We start from the raw sequence: 7,682 nt of genomic DNA on the forward strand, positions 1-7,682 counted from the left end.
AAACACAGCAAGTGAAGCAAAATGAGAAGACAGAGAAACACAGAGCAGATGAAGGAGCAAGGTAAAAACCTACCAGACCTAATAAATGAAGAGGAAATAGGCAGTCGACCTGAAAAAGAATTCAGAATAATGATAGTAAAGATGATCCAAAATCTTGGAAATAGAATAGAGAAAATACAAGACATGTTTAACAAGAACCTAGAAGAACTAAAGAGCAAACAAACAGTGATGAACAACACAATAAATGAAATTAAAAATTCTCTAGAAGGGATCAATAGCAAAATAACTGACACAAAAGAACGGATAAGTGACCTGGAAGATAAAATAGTGGAAATAACTACTGCAGAGCAGAATAAAGGAAAAAGAATGAAAAGAATGGAGGACAGTCTCAGGGACCTCTGGGACAACATTAATGAACCAACATTTGAATTATAGGAGTCACAGAAGAAGAAGAGAAAAAGAAAGGGACTGAGAAAATATTTGAAGAGATTATAGTTGAGAATTTCCCTTATTGGGGAAAGGAAATAGTTAATCAAGTCCAGGAAGCACAGAGAGTCCCATACAGGATAAATCCAAGGAGAAACACACCAAGACATATATTAATCAAACTATCAAAAATTAAATACAAAGAAAAAATATTGAAAGCAGCAAGGAAAAAACAACAAATAATACACAAGGGACTCCCCATAAGGTTAACAGCTGATCTTTCAGCAGAAACTCTGTAAGCCAGAAGGGAGTGGCAGAACATATTTAAAGTGATGCAGGAGAAAAACCTACAACCAAGATTACTCTACCCAGCAAGGATCTCATTCAGATTTGATGGAGAAATTAAAACGTTTACAGACAAGCAAAAGCTAAGAGAATTCAGCACCACCAAACCTGCTAAACCAAAAAATGCTAAAGGAACTTATATAGGCAGGAAACACAAGAGAAGGAAAAGACCTACAATAACAAACCCCAAACAATTAAGAAAATGGTAATAGGAACATACATATCAATAATTACCTTAAATGTAAATGGGATAAATGCTCCAACCAAAAGACATAGACTGGCTGAATGGATACAAAAACAAGACCCGTATATATGCTGTCTACAATAGACCCACTTCAGACCTAGGGACACATACAGACTGAAAGTGACGGAATGGAAAAAGGTATTCCATGCAAATGGAAATCAAAAGAAAGCTGGAGTAGCAATTCCCATATCAGACAAAATGTCTTTAAAATAAAGACTATTACAAGAGACAAAGAAGGAAACTACATAATGATCAAAGGAACGATCCAAGAAGAAGATATAACAATTGTAAATATTTGTGCACCCAACATAGGAGCACCTCAATACATAAGGCAAATGCAAACAGCCGTAAAAGGGGAAATCGACAGTAACACAATCATAAGTAGGGGACTTTAACACCCCACTTTCACCAATGGACAGATCATGCAAAATGAAAATAAATAAGGAAACACAAGCTTTAAATGATACATTAAACAAGATGGACTTAATTAATATTTATAGGACATTCCATCCAAACACAACAGAATACACATTCTTCTCAAGTGCTCATGGAACATTCTGCAGGATAGGTCATATCTTGGGTCACAAATCAAGCCTGGGTAAATTTAAGAAAATTGAAATCATATGAAGTATCTTTTCCAACCACAATACTATGAGACTAGATATCAATTACAGGAAAAGATCTGTAAAAAATACAAACACATGGCAGCTAAACAACACACTACTTAATAACCAAGAGATCACTGAAGAAATCAAAGAGAGGAAATTAAAAAATACCCAGAAACAAATGACAATGAAAACACAATGACCCAAAACCTATGGGATGCAGCAAAAGCAGTTCTAGGAGGGAAGCTTATAGCAATACAATCCTACCTTAAGAAATAAGAAACATCTCAAATAAACAACCTAACCTTACACCTAAAGCAATTAGAGAAAGAAGAACAAAAAAACCCCGAAGTTAGAAGGAAAGAAATCATAAAGATCAGATCAGAAATAAATAAAAAAGAAATGAAGGAAACAACAGCGAACAATAAAAGTAAAAGGTGGTTCTTTGAGAAGATAAACAAAATTGATAAACCACTAGCCAGACTCATCAAGAAAAAAACGGAGAAAACTCAAATCAATAGAATTAGAAATGAAAAAGAAGTAACTGCAGAAATACAAAGGATCATGAGAGATTACTACAAGCAACCATATGCCAATAAGATGGACAACCTAGAAGAAATGGACAAATTCGTAGAAATGCGCAACCTTCTGAGACTGAACCAGGAAGAAATAGAGAATATGAACAGCCCAATCACAAGCACTGAAATTGAAACTGTGATTAAATATCTTCCAACAAACAAAAGCCCAGGACCAGATGGCTTCACAGGCAAATTCTATCAAACATTTAGAGAAGAGCTAACACCTATCCTTCTCAAACTCTTCCAAAATATAGCAGAGGGAGGAACACTCCCAAACTCATTCTACGAGGCCACCATCACCTTGATACCAAAACCAGACAAAGATGTTACAAAGAAAGAAAACTACAGGCCAATATCGCTGATGAGCATAGATGCAAAAATCCTCAACAAAATACTAGCAAACAGAATCCAACAGCACATTAAAAGGATCATACACTATGATCAAGTGGGGTTTATCCCAGGAATGCAAGGATTCTTCAGTATACGCAAATCAATCAGTGTGAAAAACCATATTAACAAATTGCAGGAGAAAAACCATATGATCATCTCAATCGATGCAGAGAAAGCTTCTGACAAAATTCAACACCCATTTATGATAAAAACCCTCCAGAAAGCAGGCATAGAGGAAACTTTACTCAACATAATAAAGGCCATATATGACAAACCCACAGCCAACATCGTCCTCAATGGTGAAAAACTGAAACCATTTCCACAAAGATCAGGAACAAGACAAGGTTGCCCACACTCACCACTATTATTCAACATAGTTTTGGAAGTTTTAGCCACAGAAATCAGAGAAGAAAAAGAAATAAAAGGAATCCAAATCGGAAAAGAAGAAGTAAAGCTGTCACTGTTTGCAGATGACATGATACTATACATACAGAATCCTAAAGATGCTCCCAGAAAACTACTAGAGCTAATCAATGAACCTGGAAAAATAGCAGGATACAAAATTAATGGACAGAAATCTCTTGCATTCCTATACACTAATGATGAAAAATCTGAAAGAGAAATTAAGAAAACACTCCCATTTACCGTTGCAATAAAAAGAATATAATATCTAGGAATAAACCTACAAAAGGAGAAAAAAAGACCTGCATGCAGAAAACTATAAGACACTGATGAAAGAAAGATGATACAAATAGATGGAGAGATATAGTATTTTCTTGGATTGGAAGAATCAATATTGTGAAAATGACTGTACTACCCAAAGCAATCTACAGATTCAATGCAATCCCTATCAAATTACTACTGGCATTTTTCACAGAACTAGAACAAAAAATTTCACAATTTGTATGGAAACACAAAAGACCCTGAATAGCCAAAGCAATCTTGAGAAAGAAAAACGGAGCTGGAGGAATCAGGCTCCCTGACTTCAGACTAAACTACAAAGCTACAGTAATCAATACAGTATGGTACTGGCACAAAAACTGAAATATAGATCAATGGAACAAGATAGAAAGTCCAGAGATAAAGCCACGCACATATGGTCACCTTATCTTTGATAAAGGAGGCAAGAATATACAGTGGAGAAGAGACAGCCTCTTCAATAAGTGGTGCTGGGAAAACTGAACAGCTACATGTAAAAGTATGAAATTAGAACACTCCCTAACACCATACACAAAAATAAACTCAAAATGGATTAAAGAGCTAAATGTAAGACCAGACACTATCAAACTCTTAGAGGAAAACATAGGCAGAACACTCTATGACATAAATCACAGCTAGATCCTTTTTGACCCACCTCCTAGAGAAATGGAAATAAAAACATAAATAAACAAATGGGACCTAATGAAACTTGAAAGCTTTTGCACAGCAAAGGAAACCATAAACAAGACGAAAAGGCAACCCTCAGAATGGGAGAAAATATTTGCAGACGAAGCAACTGACAAAAGATTAATCTCCAAAATATACAAGCAACTCATACAGCACAATATCAAAAAAACAAACAACCCAATCCAAAAATGGGCAGAAGACTTTAATAAACATTTTTCCAAAAAAGATACACAGACTGTCAACAAACACGTGGATGGATGCTCAACATCACTAATCATTAGAGAAATGCAAATCAAAACTGCAATGAGGTATCACCTCACACCAGTTAGAATAGCCATCACCAAAAATCTACAAACAATAAATGCTGGCGAGGGTGGGGAGAAAAGGGAACCCTCTTGCCATGTTGGTGGGAATGTAATTGATACAGCCACTGTGGAGAACAGTATGGAGGTTCCTTAAAAAACTAAAAATAGAACTACCATATGACCCAGCAATCCCACTACTGGGCATATACCCTGAGAAAACCATAATTCAAAAAGAGTCATGTACCATAAATGTTCATTGCAGCTCTATTTACAATAGCCAGGACATGGAAGCAACCTAAATATCCATCAACAGATGAATGGATAAAGAAGATGTGGCACATATATACAATGGAATATTACTCAGCCACAAAAAGGAACAAAATTGAGTTATTTGTAGTGAGGTGGGTGGACCTAGAATCTGTCATACAGAGTGAAGTATGTCAGAAGGAGAAACACAAATACCATTTGCTAACACATATATATGGAATCTAAGGAAAAGAAAAAAAATGGTCATGAAGAACCTAGGGGCAAGAAGGGAATAAAGACACAGACCTACTAGAGAATGGACTTGAGGATATGGGGAGGGGGATGGGTAAGCTGTGCGAAAGTGAGAGAGTGGCATGGACATATATACACTACCAAACGTAAAATAAATAGCTAGTGGGAAGCAACCGCATAGCACAGGGAGATTAGCTCTGTGCTTTGTGACCACCTAGAGGGGTATGATAGGGAGTGTGGGAGGGAGGGAGATGCAAGAGGGAAGAGATATGGGAACATATGTATATGTATAGCTGATTCACTTTGTTATATAGTAGAAACTAACACACCATTGTAAAGCAATTATACTCCAATAAAGATGTTAAAAAAAATAATAATAGGTGCTCTCGGCCACTCAGCCGGGCGGTACTGAGCCCTCCCAGCACTCCCCTCCTCTCCTCCCTCCGGCCCTCCGGCCTGCCTTTCCCCGCGGCACTGCCACCCCCCCACCTTCGCCCCAGCCCTCTTCTCTTCCCGCCGAGCGAGCCGCGGCGGCAGCAGCAGCAGCAGCAGCAGCAGCAGGAGGCAGAGGAGGAGCCGGAGGCGGTGGTGGCCGGGTAGCCCATGGCGTACAGTTAGGGAGGCAGCAAGAAGAAAGTCTGCTACTACTACTACGATGGTGATATTGGAAATTATTATTACGGACAGGGTCATCCCATGAAACCTCATAGGATCCGCATGACCCATAACTTGCTGCTGAATTATGGCTTGCATAGAAAAATGGAAATATATAGTCCCCATAAAGCCACTGCTGAAGAAATGACAAAATACCACAGCAATGAGTACATCAAATTTCTACGTTCAATAAGACCAGATAACACGTTCGAGTATAGCAAGCAGATGCAGAGATTTAATGGTGGAGAGGATTGTCCAGTGTTTGATGGGCTCTTTGAGTTTTGTCAGCTTTCATCTGGTGGTTCAGTTGCTGGGGCTGTGAAGTTGAACCGACAACAAACTGATATGGCTGTTAACTGGGCTGCAGGATTACATCATGCTAAGAAATCAGAAGCATCAGGATTCTGTTGTGTTAATGATATTGTGCTTGCCATCCTTGAATTACTAAAGTATCATCAGAGAGTCTTATATATTGATATTGATATCCATCATGGTGATGGTATTGAAGAAGCTTTTTATACAACAGATCGTGTAATGACTGTATCATTCCACAAATATGGGGAATACTTTCCTGGAACGGGAGACTTGAGGGATATTGGTGCAGGAAAAGGCAAATACTATGCTGTCAATTTTCCAGTGAGAGATGGTATAGATGATGAATCATATGGGCAGATATTTAAGCCTATTATCTCAAAAGTGATGGAGATGTATCAACCTACTGCTGTGGTGCTACAGTGTGGTGCAGACTCACTATCCGGTGATAGGCTTGGTTGCTTCAATTTGACAGTCAAAGGTCATGCTAAATGTGCAGAAGTTGTAAAAACTTTCAATTTACCATTACTGATGCTTGCGGGAGGTGGATACACAATCCGCAATGTTGCTCGATGTTGGACATATGAGACTGCTGTTGCCCTTGATTGTGAGATTCCCAGTGAACTGCCATATAATGATTACTTTGAGAATTTTGGACCAGACTTCAAACTGCATATTAGTCCTTCAAACGTGACAAACCAGAACACTCCAGAATATACGGAAAAGATAAAACAGCGTTTATCTGAAAATTTACGCATGTTGCCACATGCAGCTGGCGTCCAAATGCAAGCTATTCCAGAAGATGCAGTTCATGAAGACAGTGGAGATGAAGATGGAGAAGATCCAGACAAGAGAATTTCTATTCGGGCATCAGACAAACGGATAGCTTGTGATGAAGAATTCTCAGATTCTGAGGACGAAGGAGAGGGAGGTCGCAGAAATGTGGCTGATCATAAGAAAGGAGCAAAGAAAGCTAGAATTGAAGAAGACAAGAAGGAAACGGAGGACAAAAAAACAGATGTTAAAGAAGATAAGTCCAAGGACAGTAGTGGTGAAAAAAACAGATACCAAAGGAGCCAAATCAGAAGAGCTCAGCAACTCCTGAATTTGAGAGTCTCATCACTTTCAGTGAGAAAATATTGGGAAGAAAAATGTTTTCTTTTTGAAGACTTCTGGCTTCATTTTATACTACTTTGTCATGGACTGTATTTATTTTCAAAATGGCTTTTTTGGTTTTGTTTTTCTTGGCAAGTTTTACTGTGAGTTTTCTAATTATGAAGCAGAATTTCTTTTCTCCACCATGCTTTATGTGATAGTATTTAAAACTGATGTGTTATTATGTCAAAAAACTGCTCTATTCAAGAAGTAATTGGCCGTTCTGAGCTGATTTTTCCATCTTTTGTAATTATCTTTATTAAAAAATTGTACTTGGTAAAAAAAAAATAATAATAATAAATAAATACTAAGAATTCAATGATGAAATTAAAGCATGATCAAATAGGGCCCATTTAAGAAAAATGGTTTAAGAAGTGAAAATATAAAACTATTAAAATAATTCATCACATTAATGAACTAAAGAAGCAAAATTACATGAGTATCTCAACAAAAGCAGAAAAAGCACTGGATAAAATTCAATATCTATGTTTTTTTTAATAAACTCTTAGAAAACTAGGAATAGAGCGAAGCTTCTTTAACCTGATAAGAGCTTTCTACCAACCATCTACTGCAATCATCAAGTTTAATTTAAAAGTTTAGCTGCAATTTCCTTAAGGTCAAGAACAAGACATGAATGACTTGGTATCATTGCCATTCTTTAACAGAGTACAGGAAGTCCTGGTCACTGCATTAAGAACATGAAGGAAGGAGACCAAATTGTTATTATTTCCAGTTAAAAATATCATGATCAAATGCACAGAAAACCTAAGAAATCAGTAAACTG

General features: G+C 37.3%; 1 pseudogene; it reads left to right on the forward strand.

The window, feature by feature from the left end:
* The first annotated feature begins 5,380 nt into the window (after window positions 1–5,380).
* LOC115866517 (histone deacetylase 2 pseudogene) lies at window positions 5,381–7,166 on the forward strand (annotated as a pseudogene).
* The last annotated feature ends 516 nt before the right edge of the window (window positions 7,167–7,682 follow it).

The sequence above is a fragment of the Globicephala melas genome, chromosome 3 (genome assembly GCF_963455315.2).
Source record: "Globicephala melas chromosome 3, mGloMel1.2, whole genome shotgun sequence".
In the NCBI taxonomy this organism is placed as follows: domain Eukaryota; kingdom Metazoa; phylum Chordata; class Mammalia; order Artiodactyla; family Delphinidae; genus Globicephala; species Globicephala melas.